Here is a 20,492-nt window from a genome sequence, read left to right as displayed (position 1 = left end):
CACACAAACCCAACCCATCGACATCTCTGTGAAACCAGGGATTTTTGAATACATTTACATTAGAGTCACTTGTACTCCAGAGGAGGTTCACCTCTACACTGCCCTATTTCGCGAATTCCGTGATGTCTTCGCATGGTCCTACGAGGAAATGCCCAGCATCGACCCCGATATTGTGGTGCACGAAATACCGACGTACCCAGGGGCTAAGCCTGTCCGTCAGCGCCTACGCCCAGTGCACCCCCGAAAGGCTGCAGCCATCAAGGCCGAAGTCGAAAAATTTCTCAAAGCCGGATTCATTTACCCCATTCCACTTACGGATTGGGTATCTAATATAGTCCCTGTGAATAAAAAGCAGGGCACTATCCGAGTCTGTGTTGACTACCGTGATATCAATCGTGCCTGTCCGAAGGATAACTTCCCTACACCCTTCATCGATCAGCTTATTAATGAGTGCGCAGGAAGTGAAATTTACTCGTTTATGGACGGCTTCTCTGGCTATAACCAGATCAACATTGCACCCGCGGACCAACATAAGACGGATTTTATTTGTCCTTGGGGCACCTTTGCCTATAAGAAGCTCCCTTTCGGTCTCAAGAATGCCGGCGCCACTTTCCAACGTGCAATTTCTTATGCCTTTCATGATATTCGTCACATTGTACAACCATACCTGGATGACCTCCCGGCTCATTCAGTCAAGCGTCAGGACCATCCCTCTCATCTTCGCGAAATTTTTCTCCGCTGTCGACACTACCGTATTAGACTTAATCCTCATAAGTGTGTCTTCTGCGTGGAATCAGGCCGACTACTTGGGTTCATCGTCTCCCGAGAAGGCATCCGTCTGGATCCCCTCAAAGTCGAGGCCATCCTGAATCTTCCTCCCCCTGCTTCTTTGCAGCAATTGTAGAGCTTGCAGGGCAAAGCAAATTTTCTTAGACGATTCATTCCAAATTATGCCGAGGTGGCTAAGGGTTTCACACGGTTATTGAAGCGAGACACACCCTTTCGTTGGGATGCTATCGCTCAGGAGTCTTTCGAGCGACTCAAGGACCTCCTTGTCTCGGCTCCACTCTTAAGACCTCCGAACTACCACCGTGATTATACTCTCTATCTAGCTGCCGCTGACATCACCATCGGCATGGTTCTCATGCAAGATGATGACGATGGCACTGAGCACGTTATCTATTACCTTAGTCGCAACCTTTTGGATATGGAAACTCGCTACGCTTATGTCGAGAAGTTGGCATTGGCTGCTGTCTGCGCCGTCCAACGTTTCCGGCACTATATCCTGTTGCGCACCACGACCGTGATTTCTGACTGCAACCCATGACCTACATTTTGTCGCGTCAGCTGCTGGGGAGGAATACTCGAAATGGATCGTAATCCTCCAAGAGTTCGACTTGGAATTTACTGCTGCCAAGTCTAAGAAGTCTCTAGTCTTTGCTGAATTTCTCTGTTCTTTGCCATCACATTCTGCACCATCTCGTTCGGAAGAGCATATCCCAGATGAAACATTGTTTCTAATCAGTACCCTCGACCCTTGGTATGGGGACATCATAGTATATTTGCAGACGTCTTCCTTCCATCCCAATGTATCGAAAGACGCTCGACGGAGGATTCGTGACCAATCTCAACCCTATCGCATTATTAGCGATACCCTGTACCGCTTCGGCGCTAATTCTGTTCTTCGCCGATGTTTGACTCTCGAGGAGGCTGAGCGGGTGTTGAATGAATACCACTCCGGTGCTTGTGGCGACCACATGTCCGGATATGCCACCGCCCAGGAAATTCTCCGTGCTGGTTATTTCTGGCCTTCTATCTTCAAGGATTGCATCCTTGTCGTCCATGCATGCCATGAATGCCAGATCTACCACCGGAAAATGCGTGCACCTCCTGCATCGCTGCACCCTGTTGTTACCGTAGGTCCATTTGCCAAATGGGGCATCGATTATACGTCCTGTAACCCTCATTCGGCTGGGGGGCATGGGTATATCATCGTTGCCGTGGATTATTTCACCAAATGGGCCGAAGCGATGCCTACATTGAACGAAGATGGTTACACAGCGGCGCAATTTTTGTTTAATCATGTCATTACTCAGTTTGTAGTCCCTCAGGCTATCGTCACGGATCACGGAAAACATTTCCGTAATCACATGATGACGGAACTAACGACCCAACTAGGCTTGCGTCAAGATAGTTCGACGCCGTACTACCCTCAATCCAACGGCCAAGTTGAAGCCGTGAACAAAGTTTTGATCACAATGCTCCAACGTACCGTTGGTACACACAAGTCTAATTGGCATCTGATGCTGTTCCCTGCCTTGTGGGCCTATTGGACCTCTGTGAAGGATGCCACCGGTTTCACCCCTTTTCAGTTAGTTTATGGACTGGAGGCCACCCTTCTTATTGAATGTGAGATTCCTTCGTTAAAGTTAGCTGTCGAGTTGCTTCCCAACACCACTCCGGTGGAGGAACGACTTCTTTACTTAGAACGGCTAGACAAGACTCGTCGCTTAGCTTCTCTAGCTATTGAAGCGCAGAAGAAGAGGGTTAAGGCTCATTTCGACAATACCATTCAACCTCGTTCCTTTGTTGAGGGAGATCTAGTACTGCTCTACGATCAAGCTAAGGATAAGCTAGGGGTAGGCAAACTCGAATCCATGTGGCTAGGCCCCTATATCGTGAAGAGAGTTTTGCAGAAGGGCGCATATGAGCTGATTGACTACGAAGGAAATCCTCTCGACAAGCCCCGCAACGGGCTTTATTTGAAAAAATACTATGCATGATTTCGTGCACCTAGCTTGTACATACGTGTGTTTTTAGTGTGTTATGTGTGCATGATTTCACGTTTTGCTTTGGTGTGAAGGCGTGTTTGCCTCTTATTGTGTTTTCTGCTTCTTGTGCAGATGTCTAGTGCACCTTATGTTGGTTTCGCTGATGGCGCCTGCCGTAGCACTTGCAATTTGTCTTCTGTGGCGTGGGCGATCTATGATCCTCACGGAGAGTTGCTAGACCTTCAAGGTGTGTGCTTGGGTCGTACCACTAACAATGTTGCCGAATACAGTGTTGTAATTGAGTTACTGGCCGAAGTAGTTGATCTCGGCATTTGTGCAATGGTGGTGAACCTGGACTCTCAACTTGTCGTCCATCAACTCAACGGGCGATATTCCGTCAGGGACCAACGCATTCTAAGGTTGTATTTACGTGTAAGATTGTTAGAAAGGAGTTTTGATTACATCACATATCAACACATTCCGAGACGATTAAACACGTTAACTGATGCATTGGCAAACCATGTGTTAGACAGGCATTTGCGTAATAGATAAACATCATACAAGAAGACATAGAAAGCATAATAAGACCATAGAATAAGCATATGTATATAAATGAATCATTTTCCAAGCATAGTTTGCATGTGTGTTTGCATGTGTGCTTTTAAGCTTGCATAAAAATTAAAATATGTGGGTTGTGTGTTATGCAACTGATACATTAGATTACATTTGTATTAGGCATTTGCATAAGCATCATCACATGTGAAAGATCCATCCAAAATCAATATATATATATATATATATCTATATATATATATATATATCATGCGGCGCATCAAGGCGCTCAAAAAATAAGTGTATATGTCTAAAGTAAAGCCAGTGTCCTCAGTACATCTGAGACATATGTCTCTCAAAAAACATCAGTGGAAATAAAACCTAGATGTCTACTGTGGTGGGTTATGCTCTCTGTAGCATACGGCTGCCCGTGCAACCTGCCTCAGAAGGCGGTGCATCCTGGGTTCCACCCCCACTGTGTGGATCTGAGATGCTATAGGGACCTCCTCGATCCCCTGGTAATCTGGCACACCCGCCAGTAAGCCCTCGAGGTTGTGTGCCACAGTCTCCGTCGTTTCGACTCCCGGAGGAGCCAGGGCCAGGACTCCAGCACCTTGTCCCTCTCTCCGTGCCTCTGGGGCTAGACCAACGGGTCTCGTGGGTCCCACATCTGCGAACCATAGCATTTATCAAGACATGTACATGAAAAAATTAAAAAAACATTAAAAGATAAAAATTAAAAAAGATCAAGTGTCATACCTCCATCGTCCCAATGCTCTCTCGCAGGCAGTGGCATGTCTGGATCACCGCGGAAGTCTATACCGGCATATGGCCAGTCCTCTACAAAAATAACCTGGCGATCCAGCCACTCTCGGAAATAAACACCCAATGCCACTGGGCGGTCGCCACCTCCGCGCGGCATGACATGGCCCCATCGACTGGCCCTCGTTTCCCGGGGACCCCTGGGTGGATCCACGACCATGTCTTGTAGCTGTAAGGCCGGTACCCACTCCAGCATGAGCGGAAGTAAGAGTGACCCATAACCGAACTGCTTCGACTCACCGCGTCGACAGTTGCTCAGTTGTCTCTTCATGCTGGTCGTTACTGCTGCTGCCCAGTTGAATATGGTGGGCTGTAAACACTCGAGGGCTAATAGTAGATGGGTCTTTGAGGCCTCGTGATTGGCCAAACAGCCCACTGCCCGGGTCACCATAAAGAGTATGGTCCGAAGGACGATGTCCTCCACTGTCGGAATTGCCACCTTCCCACTCCGTGTTTTACGTGCCTGTGGGCACACTCGAGCCATGAGCATATCGAGGGTCTCACCACTGGGCCGTTGCCCCTCCAGAATGGGAATCTCGCCTCGGCGGGATAACCCGGTCAAAAAATAAATGTCCGTGTGATCAAACTTGATATCACGGCCTCAGATCATGAATTTTCCATCAATTGGGTTCCAGGCTCTGATCAGGAACTCTAGAAGATCGGGCTGCGCTCGTAGGCGCGGAGTGAGGAAAAATTTGAGCACCCCACATGCCCACATTGCATTACGGCACCCCGCATCAGCATAAGCTATTATATCTTCATTATCATGAGCTCTCTCTTGCCAAACAAATGCCATTGTGTCCTGCATGACCATAAAAAACTATCAGAGCACTGATCGTTGAAGTTTATACGTTCAAATTGTTAAAAATATAACTTCACGGCGTCAGCGCGACTATTTTTAAAACAGTCACGCTGATAATGGCGCCCTGTGTTTTTTTCCTTGGGTCAGCGCGAAAGCACACGTGTTTTCCGCGCTGATCCGGAGGTGGTGTGTGAAAAAATTAATCGATCAGCGCGGACCCGATGAGGAAATCCGCGCTGATCGAGAGCGCATCAAAGCTCAAAACATTTGCCCAAATGGCCACTTCCCACCATGGAAATGCTGCAAAAAGGACTCAAAATGAAGCGCAGGGAGAGGAGAACCTACCTGAAACAAGTTGCAGGATGGATGGTGTCCGCACGGGATGGAATTCGCTCCGTCAACCTCGCAGCTCCACAACGTTCTCCACGGCTCAAAATGGTAACAATGGTAAAAAATTTCTTTTACCCCCCTATTTATGGTAAAAAATTTATAATTGACTATGGTTTTGCATAAATGTGGGTTTTTGTCATGTTTTTACCATGTATTTCATGCCAATGTCGCTCTGCTCCGTGTTTTATGCATGTTTTACTATGTTTTTTAACATGTCGAACAGGTTTACGCGGGTGGTGTTCTTGTGTAGGTTCTCGAAACCGGCAGGGTCACGACGGTTCCATATACACTTGGTCCCAAAAAACGTTGTCTTTAAGCTCTTTTTCGACGTAAAGCAAGAAAAGATCGCCGAGCTCCCTTTCGGCTTGTTAAATGGAATGAGAGGCGGTCGCTTTTAAAGCTCTTTTTTCGACCGTTTAAACTAAAAAGATTGCCGGGTGTTTGTCGTTTCGCACTCGTTATTGGCTGCAAAACGACATACTTTTGACCGCTTTTCTACTTTTTCGGGTTGAAGTCACTACTTACGAAAAGTACTTCTCGATCATATTGGTCGGGCGGTTCTTTCGAGCATTGTTTTATACTTTTTCGGGCTCGCAAGACACAACTTTACGAAAAAGGACCCCCCTGGAGTTTTCTTTTCTGCTGTCTTTTCAGACTCTCTAAACAAGAAAAGACGCCGAGTTCTTCCTTTGTCAAACCCATTAAAACTTAATGACATCGGACACCATCAAAATGACGCTTTCCAAGCATATGCTATCCCTGTCAAGCTTGTCATCCAAAAATAATCGGGGTACCTGCCAGAAATGGTGGGGAAAATGGAACTGTAATAATGGTCGTGTCGGCAGTATGTCGCTCTTGAACATGGCACTCGTCTGCATTCGTGTCTGGGTGGGGATTTCTCGTCTTGTTTTATACTAGCCTCCGCAGGTTTGGGTTACCCTATTTCGACCTCTCATCTGCTCATTGCCTTGTCACCATGACCTCTGCTCATTTGATGTCAAATACTGCCAAATCCGCTGTCGTGCCACCATTATGTTCAAGAGAAGTTGACCTCTGCAAACTTACCACCTCCCTCTGATGTCTCACACAAAATATTTTATCCTTCTCTGTCTCGTGTCGATGATGTGGGAAACATCATGGCCCACCTTCGATCAATGTTACTTCCTGTCAACTTCAGCTCATTATCCAGGAAAGTGACCTAGAGACTCCCTTCAGGTGCCTTAGAGCCTGCATGCCTCAATGGCAGGATCTTCGTGTTCGACGCGAGGTTTTCATCATTGGCCTCCGATCGGATGATTCTGCGGGTGTTTGACACCAGCTCATTGATTCACATGTCGCAGATTGTACCTATAAGTACCTTGAGGACCATTGTCATTATTGGTGGTACCTCTCGCGTCTGTTAACAATTTTCATTATTGGCTGGTAATCAGACGATGTTCATGCATGTTCGACCTCAGCTCATCTATTCGCATGCTTGGACTTGTACTTTGTTCAGGTTGGGATGGAGCGCAAGACCCTGGTTTTTGTCTGCTGCAAACCAGGTTGCGATTTTGTGGATTATTATTACATGACTCATTGATGGATGGCTGCGCCCATACCTGAGTCTTTTGGGATGGCTGCGACCATACCTTTTTATCATCATGGTCTCTTCAGCTGGGTGGCTGCGTCCATACCACAGACCTTCTTCGTATGTCTTTTGGATGGCTGCGCCCATGCCTAGACTACATGTAATCGAGATATCAGTTGTACGTGCAGGTCCTTCCTGGTGGTGTTCCAGTTCAGCGAGTTTTGTAAAGCATTTCACCCCTCCCACTCTCTCGGGCTTCATGCTTTAGGGGGCATCTGTTACATAGTAATTTGTCACTGTCTCCCTGTCAGTCTCCCTACTGTGTCATGAATTCCAATTAATCATGCTCATGCTCTCTAATAAGGCCAAATGACCCACTTTGCCAAAGTTTTTTCCATCATCGTGACTGTTATTAAAATAACCGCGCTGACTGGTGCCTGATAGTGCAACGAATGCATTGCCAGCGCGAAAGCACACTGGTTTTTCGCGCTGGTCGAATTTCATGAGCCAGCGCATCCTCTTCTTGTATTTAGTCACGCTGACACAACCTTCTCCGTTATTCAGATGCGATGTCAGCGCTCCAGTGCAGTTATACACCTGCGCTGATCCAGTTTGGGCGAGTTTGTTCTAACAGCCAGCCTTCCAGATGATTCCAGACCTGGTTGTTGGCCTTGTAAATGTTGCCCTCTCTTCTATGGCATGTCTGTTCGTCATTTGGGCCACCTTCCTTGGAGATAAGCTCATCCTCCCACCATTCATGGAGACTCCTTCTCCTATTTAAACCTCTACCATTGCCATGAGCAGCTAGTTTGGATAGTGTGGAGTTGATAGTGCTTAGAGTGCTGCTGCTAGTAGGTAGTTGGTGTGACAAGTGTGGGATTGCTATAGCTTAAGGAAGGTTGTGGAGTGTTGCTTGTGTGAGAGAGAGTTCTTGTCTTGGGAGATCTACCTCCAAGGGTGAATGCTTAAGAGACTTGCTAGCTGAACCCTCTTGGGAAGGATTCAACGTCAGAACATTGGTTGTACTCTTCTCTGTTATTGATTAATAATAGATGACTACTATTATGGTTCCACTCTCATTTGTCTTTATAATGGTTAATGTGAGTTATGTCCTTTGTGACTGATGTATAATTGCTTTTATTAGATTTCACGCTTGTGTTTGTCTTTCTCTTCGTGTGTGCAGGTATCTATTCACAGGGATCGTGGAGGATTGTGACCGGCCAAAGCGAAGGAGCAAGAGCGGCATCTCCTCATCAAACAATAGCGTTGGAATCCAAGTAGGTGTTTATTGCCTACCTTTTATTTGCAATTAGGAACTTGCATAGTAGCATTGAGTGATTGTTGCTAGACCCATTCTAGGCTAGTAGGGATCGCCTTTATCCGTAGAGGGGATTTACCTCTCCAACAATTTGGTGACTCCGCTGGGGGGCAACCCTACGTACAGCAGGGCCAACCCACTGCTCAGTCTAGTCATCCTTCTGGGCAAGGGGGGCAACCCTACGTACAGCAGGGCCAACCCACTGCTCAATCTATGCATCCTCCTAGGCAAGGGGGGCAACCCTACGTACAACAGGGCCAACCCACTGCTCAGCCAGTGCACCCTTCCAGGAAAATGGGCCAGCTTTCTACGCAGCAAGGCCAACCCACTGTCCGTCCTAATCATCCTTCTGGATAGGCTGGCCAACCTCAAGGTCAACCGGCCGTCCAGCCCGCTCGGCCATCTGTTCCGCAAGGACAACCCTTGGTTGCTCAAGGACAACCTGGCACCCAGCAAGTACGTCCTTCTGGGCAAACAGGTTTATCCCAAACTCAACCAGGCCAACCTTCCGGCCAGATGATCCAAGCCCAACCAGTTTAAGGACATTATTCTGGGCCCCAAACTCAAATGGGTTATCAAATGCAAGGCGGGCCACGGCCCCAACCTCCTTACCAAGCGCAGCCTTCTTATCAGGCTCAGTATGGAGCTCAGCAAATGTATGGCTACCAGCAATCCCAGGGGCAAACTCAGTTTACCCCTTATCAAAATTATCAACAGATGCAGGTCACTCACCAAAATTATCAGTATGCTGCACCTGCAGGTCAAGTTGCTAATCCATGGGGTGCTGGGGGGTAGACCCAGGGTCAACTGTCTGCATATGGACAGAATCCGTATGGACAAAACCCCTACGGGTAAAGTCCCTATGGGCCAGGCCCATCTGGACAGAGTCCATGGGGGCAACAACCGCCTGGTTGGAACCTTGGTACTGCCTCGCTTCCACAGCCACAAATGTCCTTTAACCCTCAGTTGCCTTTCTTAGCGACGTTGGAACTTCCGGATGTGTCCAAGTTAACGAATGATCCCATTCTGCATAATCCGTATTGGCCACCAGTTCCAACTAAAATACCCGGTGATTGTCCAAAATTTGATGGCAAAGTTGGTGAAGATCCTCAAGCCCATGTCATGACCTATCACCTTTGGTGTTCATCGAACTCATGGCTTGATGACTCTATCCGGCTCCGCCTCTTTCAGAGAACTCTCACCGGCTCAGCCGCTAAGTGGTATATTGAGCTGAATTGCGGCACGTTTCAAGATTTCAACTCGCTGGCTATGGCGTTCTTAACTCATTTTCAGTTACCCATTCGGTATGAGACAGGGACACATCTCCTCACGTCTCTCAAACAAGACACGGCTACGCATATATCTGATCATATACATGAATGGAGAAGGCGTCGTCGCTTGATCAAGTTCTGGATTCCTGATCAACTCCTGACCGATTGGTTCACAAATTCCTTTGTCCCTGCAATTGCACGAGACATCGCCATGGGAGCTTGTGTAACTGAAGAGCAAGCTATCGCGCGTGCTCAGTACCTTGACTTAGTGTACTCTCAGTCAGGTACTTTATATGATTATTTGCCAGACGCCCCGAGGCCTGGACAGTCCAAGGCTCCGCCAAAACCATCTGTTGACGGAGTCATTGGTTCTGTAAATTCGTCATCAAAGAAATCGACCGCGAACCCTGGGAAGCAAAAACAGAACGCTTCTAATGGAAATGCTTCTCAGGGCCAATCTAATTTTGGGAGTACCTCTGAGGTAAACACCGTTCATTCCACCGCGGCGGATAAATCCTCAAAAGGGAAAAAGAAAGGGAAAGCTAAAGATAAATCTGGACAGCCCAAGCAGGATCTCCCTAAGCCTCCATCTGAGGAAGGAGCTAAACGAAAACCTAAGTATCCTTGTCTCATCTGTGATGAGGATCACTACACTAAGGACTGCCCAAGGTGGTCCGAGGTTAGTCGACTTTTGAAAGGTGCTCCTGGGCCTCCTGCTGTGCTTAAAGAGCCTTTCCCTTCCTAGCAGACTCAAATGGTGGCAGACCCGTCTCAACCCTCTTCCTCGTTCGGTTCTCAAGTGTTCATGACTGGAACGATTCCCATCCATGTTTCTACTCGAGCAAAAGACTATCCATCTCATGCCAGGAAAGAGCCGGAGGTCCCCTCTAGCGCTCCTCCGTCCAGTTCTGGTCCTCTCCACATCGAACGGCCCAGCACTGAGACGATCCCCCGACCCCCTCCCAAAGGTTTACTCCGGAAGTCATCTTATAACCCTAATGCTCGTGCTGCCCAGCATTATAGCATTGTTGAGGACTTAGCTCAGGCTCCGTCTGCTATGTCCGCTTTAGAAGTCCTCCAGAGCTGCCCCTCCCAGAGGAAGTCCTTGCTATCAGCTATTGGTGGCATCGACCCGGCAGATTCAGATTTGATTTCTTTTGATCTCGAGGGTTTTTCACAGAGACTGCCTCACCAAGTCGCTTTCCTTATACAGGGCATCATCAATGGCAAAACGATTCATCGTACGGTTATTGATGAAGGTGCCTCAACCTGCATCATGTCTGTTGCTTGCTGGAAGGCCATTGGTTCTCCTACTTTGAGTCAGTCTCCTATGACGTTAGAAGCCTTCGATGGGTATATCATCGTTGCCGTGGATTATTTCACCAAATGGGCCAAAGTGATGCCTACATTGAACGAAGATGGTTACACAGTGGCGCAGTTTTTGTTTAATCATGTCATTTCTCGGTTTGGAGTCCCTCAGGCTATCGTCATGGATCACGGAAAACATTTCCGTAATCACATGATGACGGAACTAATGACCCAATTAGACTTGTGTGTACCAACGGTACGTTGGAGCATTGTGATCAAAACTTTGTCGCAACCTTTTGGATACGGAAACTCGCTACGCTTATGTCGAGAAGTTGGCATTGGCTGCTGTCTGCGCCGTCCAACGTTTCCGGCACTATATCCTGTTGCGCACCACGACCGTGATTTCTGACTGCAACCCCATGACCTACATTTTGTCGCGTCAGCTGCTAGGGGGCAAATACTCGAAATGGATCGTAATACTCCAAGAGTTCGACTTGGAATTTACTGCTGCCAAGTCTAAGAAGTCTCTTGTCTTTGCTGAATTGCTTTATTCTTTGCCATCACATTTTGCACCATCTCGTTCGGAAGAGCATATCCCAGATGAAACATTGTTTCTAATCAGTACCCTTGACCCTTGGTATGGGGACATCATAGTATATTTGCAGACGTCTTCCTTCCGTCCCAATGTATCGAAAGACGCTCGACGGAGGATTCGTCACCAATCTCAACCCTATCGCATTATTGGCGATACCCTGTACCGCTTCAGCGCTGATTCTGTTCTCCGCCGATGTTTGACTCTCGAGGAGGCTGAGCGGGTGTTGAATGACTGCCACTCCGGTGCTTGTGGCGGCCACATGTCCGGATATGCCACCGCCCAGAAAATTCTCTGTGCTGGTTATTTCTGGCCTTCTATCTTCAAGGATTGCATCCTTGCCGTCCGTGCATGCCATGAATGCCAGATCTACCACTGGAAAATGCGTGCACCTCCTGCACAGCTGCACCCTGTTGTTACCGTAGGTCCATTTGCCAAATGGGGCATCGATTATACGTCCTTTAACCCTCGTTCAGCCGGGGGGCATGGGTATATCATCTTTGTCGTGGATTATTTCACCAAATGGGCCGAAGCGATGCCTACATTGAACGAAGACAGTTACACAGCGGCGCAGTTTTTGTTTAATCATGTCATTACTCGGTTTGGAGTCCCTCAGGCTATCGTCACGGATCACGGAAAACATTTCTGTAATCACATGATGACGGAACTAACGACCCAACTAGGCTTGCGTCAAGATAGTTCGACACCGTACTACCCACAATCCAACAGCCAAGTTGAAGCCGTGAACAAAGTTTTGATCACAATGCTCCAACGTACCGTTGGTACACACAAGTCTAATTGGCATCTGATGCTGTTCCCTGCCTTGTGGGCCTACCGGACCTCTGTGAAGGACGCCACCAGTTTCACCCCTTTTCAGTTAGTTTATGGACTGGAGGCCACCCTTTCTATTGAATGTGAGATTCCTTCGTTAAAGTTAGCTGTCGAGTTGCTTCCCAACACCACTCCGGTGGAGGAACGGCTTCTTTACTTAGAACAGCTAGACGAGACCCGTCGCTTAGCTTCTCTAGCTATTGAAGCACAGAAGAAGAGGGTTAAGGCTCATTTCGACAATACCATTCAACCTCGTTCCTTTGTTGAGGGAGATCTAGTACTGCTCTATGATCAAGCTAAGGATAAGCTAGGGGCAGGCAAACTCGAATCCATGTGGCTAGGCCCCTATATCGTGAAGAGAGTTTTGCAGAAGGGCGCATATGAGATGATTGAATACGAAGGAAATCCTCTCGACAAGCCCTGCAACGGGCTTTATTTGAAAAAATACTATGCATGATTTCATGCACCTAGCTTGTACATACGTGTGTTTTTAGTGTGTTATGTGTGCATGATTTCACGTTTTGCTTTGGTGTGAAGGCGTGTTTGCCTCTTATTGTGTTCTCTGCTTCTTGTGCAGATGTCTAGTGCACCTTATGTTGGTTTCGCTGATGGTTCCTGTCGTAGCACTTGCAATTTTTCTTCTGCGGCATGGGCGATCTATGATCCTCACGGAGAGTTGCTAGACCTTCAAGGTGTGTGCTTGGGTCGTACCACTAACAATGTTGCCGAATACAGTGCTGTAATTGAGTTACTGGCCGAAGCAGTTGATCTCGGCTTTCGTGCAATGGTGGTGAACCTGGACTCTCAACTTGTCGTCCATCAACTCAATGGGCGATATTCCGTCAGGGACCAATGCATTCTAAGGTTGTATCTACGTGTAAGATTGTTAGAAAGGAGTTTTGATTACATCACATATCAACACATTCCGAGACAATTAAACATTTTAACTGATGCATTGGCAAACCATGTGTTAGACAGGCATTTGCGTAATAGATAAACATCATACAAGAAGACATAGAAAGCATAATAAGACCATAGAATAAGCATATGTATATAAATGAATCCTTTTCCAAGCATAGTTTGCATGTGTGTTTGCATGTGTGCTTTTAAGCTTGCATAAAAATTAAAATATGTGGGTCGTGTGTTATGCAACTGATACATTAGATTACATTTGTATTAGGCATCTGCATAGCATATAAAAACATCATCACATGTGAAAGATCCATTCAAAATCAGTATCTATATATATATATATATATATATATATATATATATATATATATATATATATATATATATATATATATATATATCACGCGGCGCACCAAGGCGCTCAAAAAATAAGTGTATATGTCTAAAGTAAAGCCGGTGTCCTCAGTACATCTGAGACATATGTCTCTCAAAAAACATCAGTGGAAATAAAACCTAGATGTCTACTGTGGTGGGTTATGCTCTCTGTAGCATACGGCTGCCCGTGCCACCCGCCTCAGAAGGCGGTGCATCCTGGGTTCCACCCCCACTGTGTGGATCTGAGATGCTATAGGGACCTCCTCGATCCCCTGGTAATCTGGCACCCCCGCCAGTAAGCCCTCGAGGTTGTGTGCCACAGTCTCCGTCGTATCGACTCCCGGAGGAGCCAGGGCCAGGACTCTAGCACCTTGTCCCTCTCTCCGTGCCTCTGGGGTTAGACCAACGGGTCTCGTGGGTCCCACATCTGCGCACCATAGCATTTATCAAGACATGTACATGAAAAAATTAAAAAAACATTAAAAGATAAAAATTAAAAAAGATCAAGTGTCATACCTCCATCGTCCCAATGCTCTCCCGCAGGCAGTGGCATGTCGGGATCACCGCGGAAGTCTATACTGGCATATGGCCAGTCCTCTACAAAAATAACCTGGCGATCCAGCCACTCTCGGAAATAAACACCCCATGCCACTGGGCGGCCACCACCTCCGCACGGCATGACATGGCCCCATTGACTGGCCCTCGTCTCCCGGGGACCCCTGGGTGGATCCACGACCATGTCCTGTAGCTGTACGGCCGGTACCCGCTCCAGCATGAGCGGAAGTAAGAGCGACCCATAACCGAATTGCTTCGACTCACCGCGTCGACAGTTGCTCAGTTGTCTCTTCATGCTGGTCGTTACTGCTGCTGCCCAGTTGAATATGGTGGGCTGTAAACACTCGAGGGCTAATAGTAGATGGTTCTTTGAGGCCTCGTGATTGGCCAAACAGCCCGCTTCCTGGGTCACCATAAAGAGTATGGTCCGAAGGACGATGTCCTCCACTGTCGGAAGTGCCACCTTCCCACTCCATGTTTTACGTGCCGGTGGGCACACTCGAGCCATGAGCATATCGAGGGTCTCACCACGGGGCCGTTGCCCCTCCAGAATGGGCATCTCGCCTCGGCAGGATAACCCGGTCAAAAAATAAATGTCCGTGTGATCAAACTCGATATCACGGCCTCGGATCGTGAATTTTCCATCAATTGGGTTCCAGGCTCTGATCAGGAACTCTAGAAGATCGGGCTGCGCTCGTAGGCGCGGAGTGAGGAAAAATTTGAGCACCCCGCATGCCTGCATTGCATTACGGCGCCCCGCATCGGCATAAGCTGCTATATCTTCGTTATCATGAGCTCTCTCTTGCCAAACAAATGCCATTGTGTCCTGCATGACCATAAAAAACTATTAGAGCACTGATCGTTGAAGTTTATACGTTCAAATTGTTAAAAATATAACTTCACGGTGTCAGCACGACTGTTTTTAAAACAGTCGCGCTGATAATGGCACCCTGTGTTTTTTTCCTTGGGTCAGCGCGGAAGCACACGTGTTTTCCGCGCTGATCCGGAGGTGGTGTGTGAAAAAATTAATCGATCAGCGCGGACCTGATGAGGAAATCCGCGCTGACCGAGAGCGCATCAAAGCTCAAAAATTTTGCCCAAATGGCCACTTCCCACCATGGAAATGCTGCAAAAAGGACTCAAAATGAAGCGCAGGGAGAGGAGAACCTACCTGGAACAAGTTGCAGGATGGATGGTGTCCGCACGGGATGGAATTCGCTCCGTCAACCTCGCAGCTCCACAACGTTCTCCACGGCTCAAAATGGTAACAATGGTAAAAAATTTCTTTTACCCCCCTATTTATGCTAAAAAATTTATAATTGACTATGGTTTTTCATAAATGTGGGTTTTTGTCATGTTTTTACCATGTATTTCATGCCAATGTCGCTCTGCTCTGTGTTTTATGCATGTTTTACTATGTTTTTTAACATGTCGAACAGGTTTACACGGGTGGTGTTGTGCAGGTTCTCGAAACCGGCAGGGTCATGACGGTTCCATATACACTTGGTCCCAAAAAACGTCGTCTTTAAGCTCTTTTTTGACGTAAAGCAAGAAAAGATGGCCGAGCTCCCTTTCGGCTCGTTAAACAGAACGAGAGGTGGTCGCTTTTAAAGCTCTTTTTTCGACCGTTTGAACTAAAAAGATTGACCAGTGTTTGTCGTTTCGCACTCGTTATTGGCTCCAAAACGACATACTTCTGACCGCTTTTCTACTTTTTCGGGTCGAAGTCACTACTTATGAAAAGTACTCCTCGATCATATTGGTTGGGCGGTTCTTTCGAGCATTGTTTATACTTTTTCGCGCTCACAAGACACAACTTTACGAAAAAGGACCCCCCTGGAGTTTTCTTTTCTGCTGTATTTTCAGACTCTCTAAACAAGAAAAGGTGCCGAGTTCTTCCTTTGTCAGACTCGTTAAAACTTAATGACATCAGACACCGTCAAAATGACGCTTTCCAAGCATATGCTATCCCCGTCAAGCTTGTCATCCAAAAATAATCGGGGTACCTGCCAGAAATAGTGGGGAAAATGGAGCTGTAATAATGGTTGTGTCGGCAGTATGTCGCTCTTGAACATGGCACTCATCTGCATTCGTGTCTGGGTGGGGATTTCTCGTCTTGTTTTACACTAGCCTCCGCGGGGTTTGGGTTACCCTATTTCGACCTCTCGTCTGCTCATTGCCTTGTCACCATGACCTCTGCTCATTTGATGTCAAATACTACCAAATCCGCTGTCGTGCCGCCATTATGTTCAAGAGAAGTTGACCTCTGCAAACTTACCACCTCCCTCTGATGTCTCACACAAAATATTTTATCCTTCTCTGTCTCATGTCAATGATGTGGGAAACATCATGGCCCACCTTCGATCAAGGTTACTTCCTGTCGACTTCAGTTCATTATCCAGGAAAGTGACCTAGAGACTCCCTTCAGGTGCCTTAGAGCCTGCATGCCTCAATGGTAGGATCTTCGTGTTTGACGCGAGGTTTTCATCATTGGCCTCTGATCGGATGATTCTGCGGGTGTTCGACACCAGCTCATTGATTCACATGCCGCAGATTGTACCTATAAGTACCTTGAGGACCATTGTCATTATTGGTGGTACCTCTCGCGTCTGTTAACAGTTTTCATTATTGGCTGGTAATCAGACGATGTTCATGCATGTTCGACCTCAGCTCATCTATTCGCATGCTTGGACTTGTACTTTGTTCGGGTTGGGATGGAGCGCAAGACCCTGGTTTTTGTCTGTTGCAAACCAGGTTGCGATTTTGTGGATTATTATTACATGTCTCATTGATGGATGGCTGCGCCCATACCTGAGTCTTTTGGGATGGCTGCGACCATACCTTTTTATTATCATGGTCTCTTCAGCTGGGTGGCTGCGTCCATACCACAGACCTTCTTCGTATGTCTTTTGGATGGCTACGCCCATGCCTAGACTACATGTAATCGAGATATCAGTTGTACGTGCAGGTCCTTCCTGGTGGTGTTCCAGTTCAGTGAGTTTTGTAAAGCATTTCACCCCTCCCACTCTCTCGGGCTTCATGCTTTAGGGGGCATCTGTTACATAGTAATTTGTCACTGTCTCCCTGTCAGTCTCCCTACTGTGTCATGAATTCCAATTAATCATGATCATGCTCTCTAATCAGGCCAAATGACCCACTTTGCCAAAGTTTTTTCCATCATCGCGACTGTTATTAAAATAACCGCGCTGACTGGCGCCTGATAGTGCAGCGAATGCGCTACCAGCGCGGAAGCACACGGGTTTTCTGCGCTGGTCGAATTTCATGAGCCAGCGCATCCTCTGCTTGTATTTAGTCACGCTGACACAACCTTCTCCGTTATTCAGATGCGATGTCAGCGCTCCAGTGCAGTTATACACCCACGCTGATCCAGTTTGGGCGAGTTTGTTCTAACAGCCAGCCTTCCAGATGATTCCAGACCTGGTTGTTGGCCTTGTAAATGTCGCCCTCCCTTCTATGGCATGTCTGTTCGTCATTTGGGCCACCTTCCTTGGAGATAAGCTCATCCTCCCACCATTCATGGAGACTCCTTCTCCTATTTAAACCTCTACCATTGCCATGAGCAGCTAGTTTGGATAGTGTGGAGTTGATAGTGCTTAGAGTGCTGCTGCTAGTAGGTAGTTGGTGTGACAAGTGTGGGATTGCTATAGCTTAAGGAAGGTTGTGGAGTGTTGCTTGTGTGAGAGAGAGTTCTTGTCTTGGGAGATCTACCTCCAAGGGTGAATGCTTAAGAGACTTGCTGGCTGAACCCTCTTGGGAAGGATTCAACGTCAGAAAATTGGTTGTACTCTTCTCTATTATTGATTAATAATAGATGACTACTATTATGGTTCCACTCTCATTTGTCTTTATAATGGTTGATGTGAGTTATGTCCTTTCTGACTGATGTATAATTGCTTTTATTAGATTTCACGCTTGTGTTTGTCTTTCTCTTCGTGTGTGCAGGTATCTATTCACGGGGATCGTGGAGGATCGTGACCGGCCAAAGCGAAGGAGCAAGAGCGGCATCTCTTCATCAAACAATAGCGTTGGAATCCAAGTAGGTGTTCATTGCCTACCTTTTATTTGCAATTAGGAACTTGCATAGTAGCATTGACTGATTGTTGCTAGACCCATTCTGGGCTAGTAGGGATCGCCTCTATCCGTAGAGGGGATTTACCTCTCCAACAGGGGGTCTTGACCCAGGTTCAGAATTAGCTACGCCAAACAAATCCCTACACTACTGGCCCTTTCGACATCAATTCATGGTGCGTGGACTGAAGTCTCACCTGAAGCAGTATGGGGGGATGTTGGAACCAAGTTTCTGCACCCAGATATTAGTGTTATGCCTTTACGGTGACCTAGATATGCCTTCATGAAAACCTCTATGCCCTTGCAACCTATTGCTGTAACTTCCTCTAACCAACCTCTAAACTTCTGTGAAGGTCTACAATCAGCTTTTGTAGACCTTGAACTGGCGAATTATCTATTTATGTGCACCATATATTACTCTTAAACCATTATTTGCTCAGATCTATTTAAGTGTTGATAACTTTAATAGAATGCGTTATGGTCTTCGCGTAATCACTTAACACTAGTTGTGTTTAGATAACAATGTGAAACAAGTAAAGTTGCGCATCAATAAATCATTATTTCATAAACCCATTATTCATCACATCATAAAGTGCACTCATACATAACACAAGTTAATAGATAAAACACAAGAATTTCTGCAACAATCTTCTTTATTGATATTCAATTAAGCTTATAGACTCAAGACTTCCCTGCGCACTCAGCTGCAAGGGTCCATGAACTTAGTTGCAAACACTACTCTAGGCCTCTATGCACTCAGTTGCAAAGCCCTTTCCTCCTCTAAGACTTATACTTCTATGCTAGACTTCTTCCCTCGTACCCATAAACAACTTCATACTTCTCTTATACATTCCTAAGGCACACCTATTTATACAATCCCATGGTCCATGGACCATGGGTATATCTTCAAAGTTGTCTCAAGTTAAGTAAAAGAAGGGTGAAACCCTTTTTTATCCTTTAACTAACTACGCGCTCCACGATCACAACTTGCAGAGACTTTACATCTTTTTACATCAAAACTTGGTCTTTTGCCCCAAAACTGACCCATGGCACCCCATCCCAACAGGCCCCTAATAAAAAGATCATGACTCGACCTCGAGTCACTCAGCTGGCACAAGGATCTTGTTGCAATGATCCCCCAGGTCCACTTGAACCACTGCTACTTCAGTCGTGCTCTTCATGGCTGCCTGCTTCACCTGTTAGACCAGCTGCTCTGTGGTTGGTCCTTCGATGTCCCGCTTGATCTTCTGCTGTTTAAGCTGTAGGTTCACCAACTTGTCCTATATGTTGGTGGAGACTTGGTAAGCTTCTTCCAACCAAGGGTCCAACCCTGCCTTAAGGACTACCTCCTTTTTCTGTGTGGCTTCTACTTGTGCAAGGAGTTTCTTCCCATATTGCAACTTGGCGAGGTGCTACGCTATAGCCATTGTGCGCATTGTCACCCGCACTTTGTCATATTGCTGCTGAAGCTCGCGGGTCTCTATCCTTAATCTCTATAGGTTGGGATCCTCCTGCAGGACCATTACTACTTCCAGAGCCTGCTCAAATAGCGCTGTGCAGTCAACTACTATGATATCGACAGTAACTATTCCAACCTTAACAGCTGCTTCGCAGTGTTCCCTAACTTACGGCGGGGTTTAAGGATGTGACCTGAGCTTCAGTTCTTTTATTTTCAGTTTGAGCTTGAATTGAAATCAGGCCACTTCTATTTTGGCATCGTGGACACCTGTTGCAAGCTTCTTGATCTTGGTTTCAAGTGGTGCTTCCTCCTGTATGTGCAACTTCGGCATTGTCCTGCAAGCTTCTGCCACCGCGGCTGCCAGCTGGGCGCTCTGTGTCTAGATTGTCTCCTTGGCCTTCAATGCTTCTGTCTTCTTGGTGAACATCTGCTCATTGTTTATCTGATATTAACTTATGAGGTTAAGCGCGTGCTACTCTCATTCGTGTAACTCCATCGTCAAAACTACCTGCAGCGTGTGAAGATACTCGTTGGGGAGCGTTGCGAGGTTGAGGCCGATGTTATTTAGACTACTCATGATGGCCTTGTCATAAGTTGCGTCCATGCTCAAAGATCGTTCTGGTAGCATGACTTCCTGGAGATCCACTGATCTAACCATCTCTGTAGCCTGACTAGTCCCTGGTGCCAAACTTGTTTGTGCAGTGCTTACCTACCTTGCACCAACCTAGATCCTACTGGTTTGGATCTATTAGCACTCAGAATTGACCTCAAGGCTGAGAAAAGGCAATTCTAAAGTAACCACAGACCAAGCTTTTCATCTGGCATCTAGCCCTACCAGACCAGAGAGGGCTCTCTCTTTGCCAACAAAACGTGGCTGC

This window comes from Pinus tabuliformis, chromosome 8, assembly GCF_031772625.1.
Source record: "Pinus tabuliformis cultivar Carrire ecotype Pingquan chromosome 8, CPIR1, whole genome shotgun sequence".
In the NCBI taxonomy this organism is placed as follows: Eukaryota; Viridiplantae; Streptophyta; class Pinopsida; order Pinales; family Pinaceae; genus Pinus; species Pinus tabuliformis.
This window is presented reverse-complemented; position numbering follows the sequence as displayed.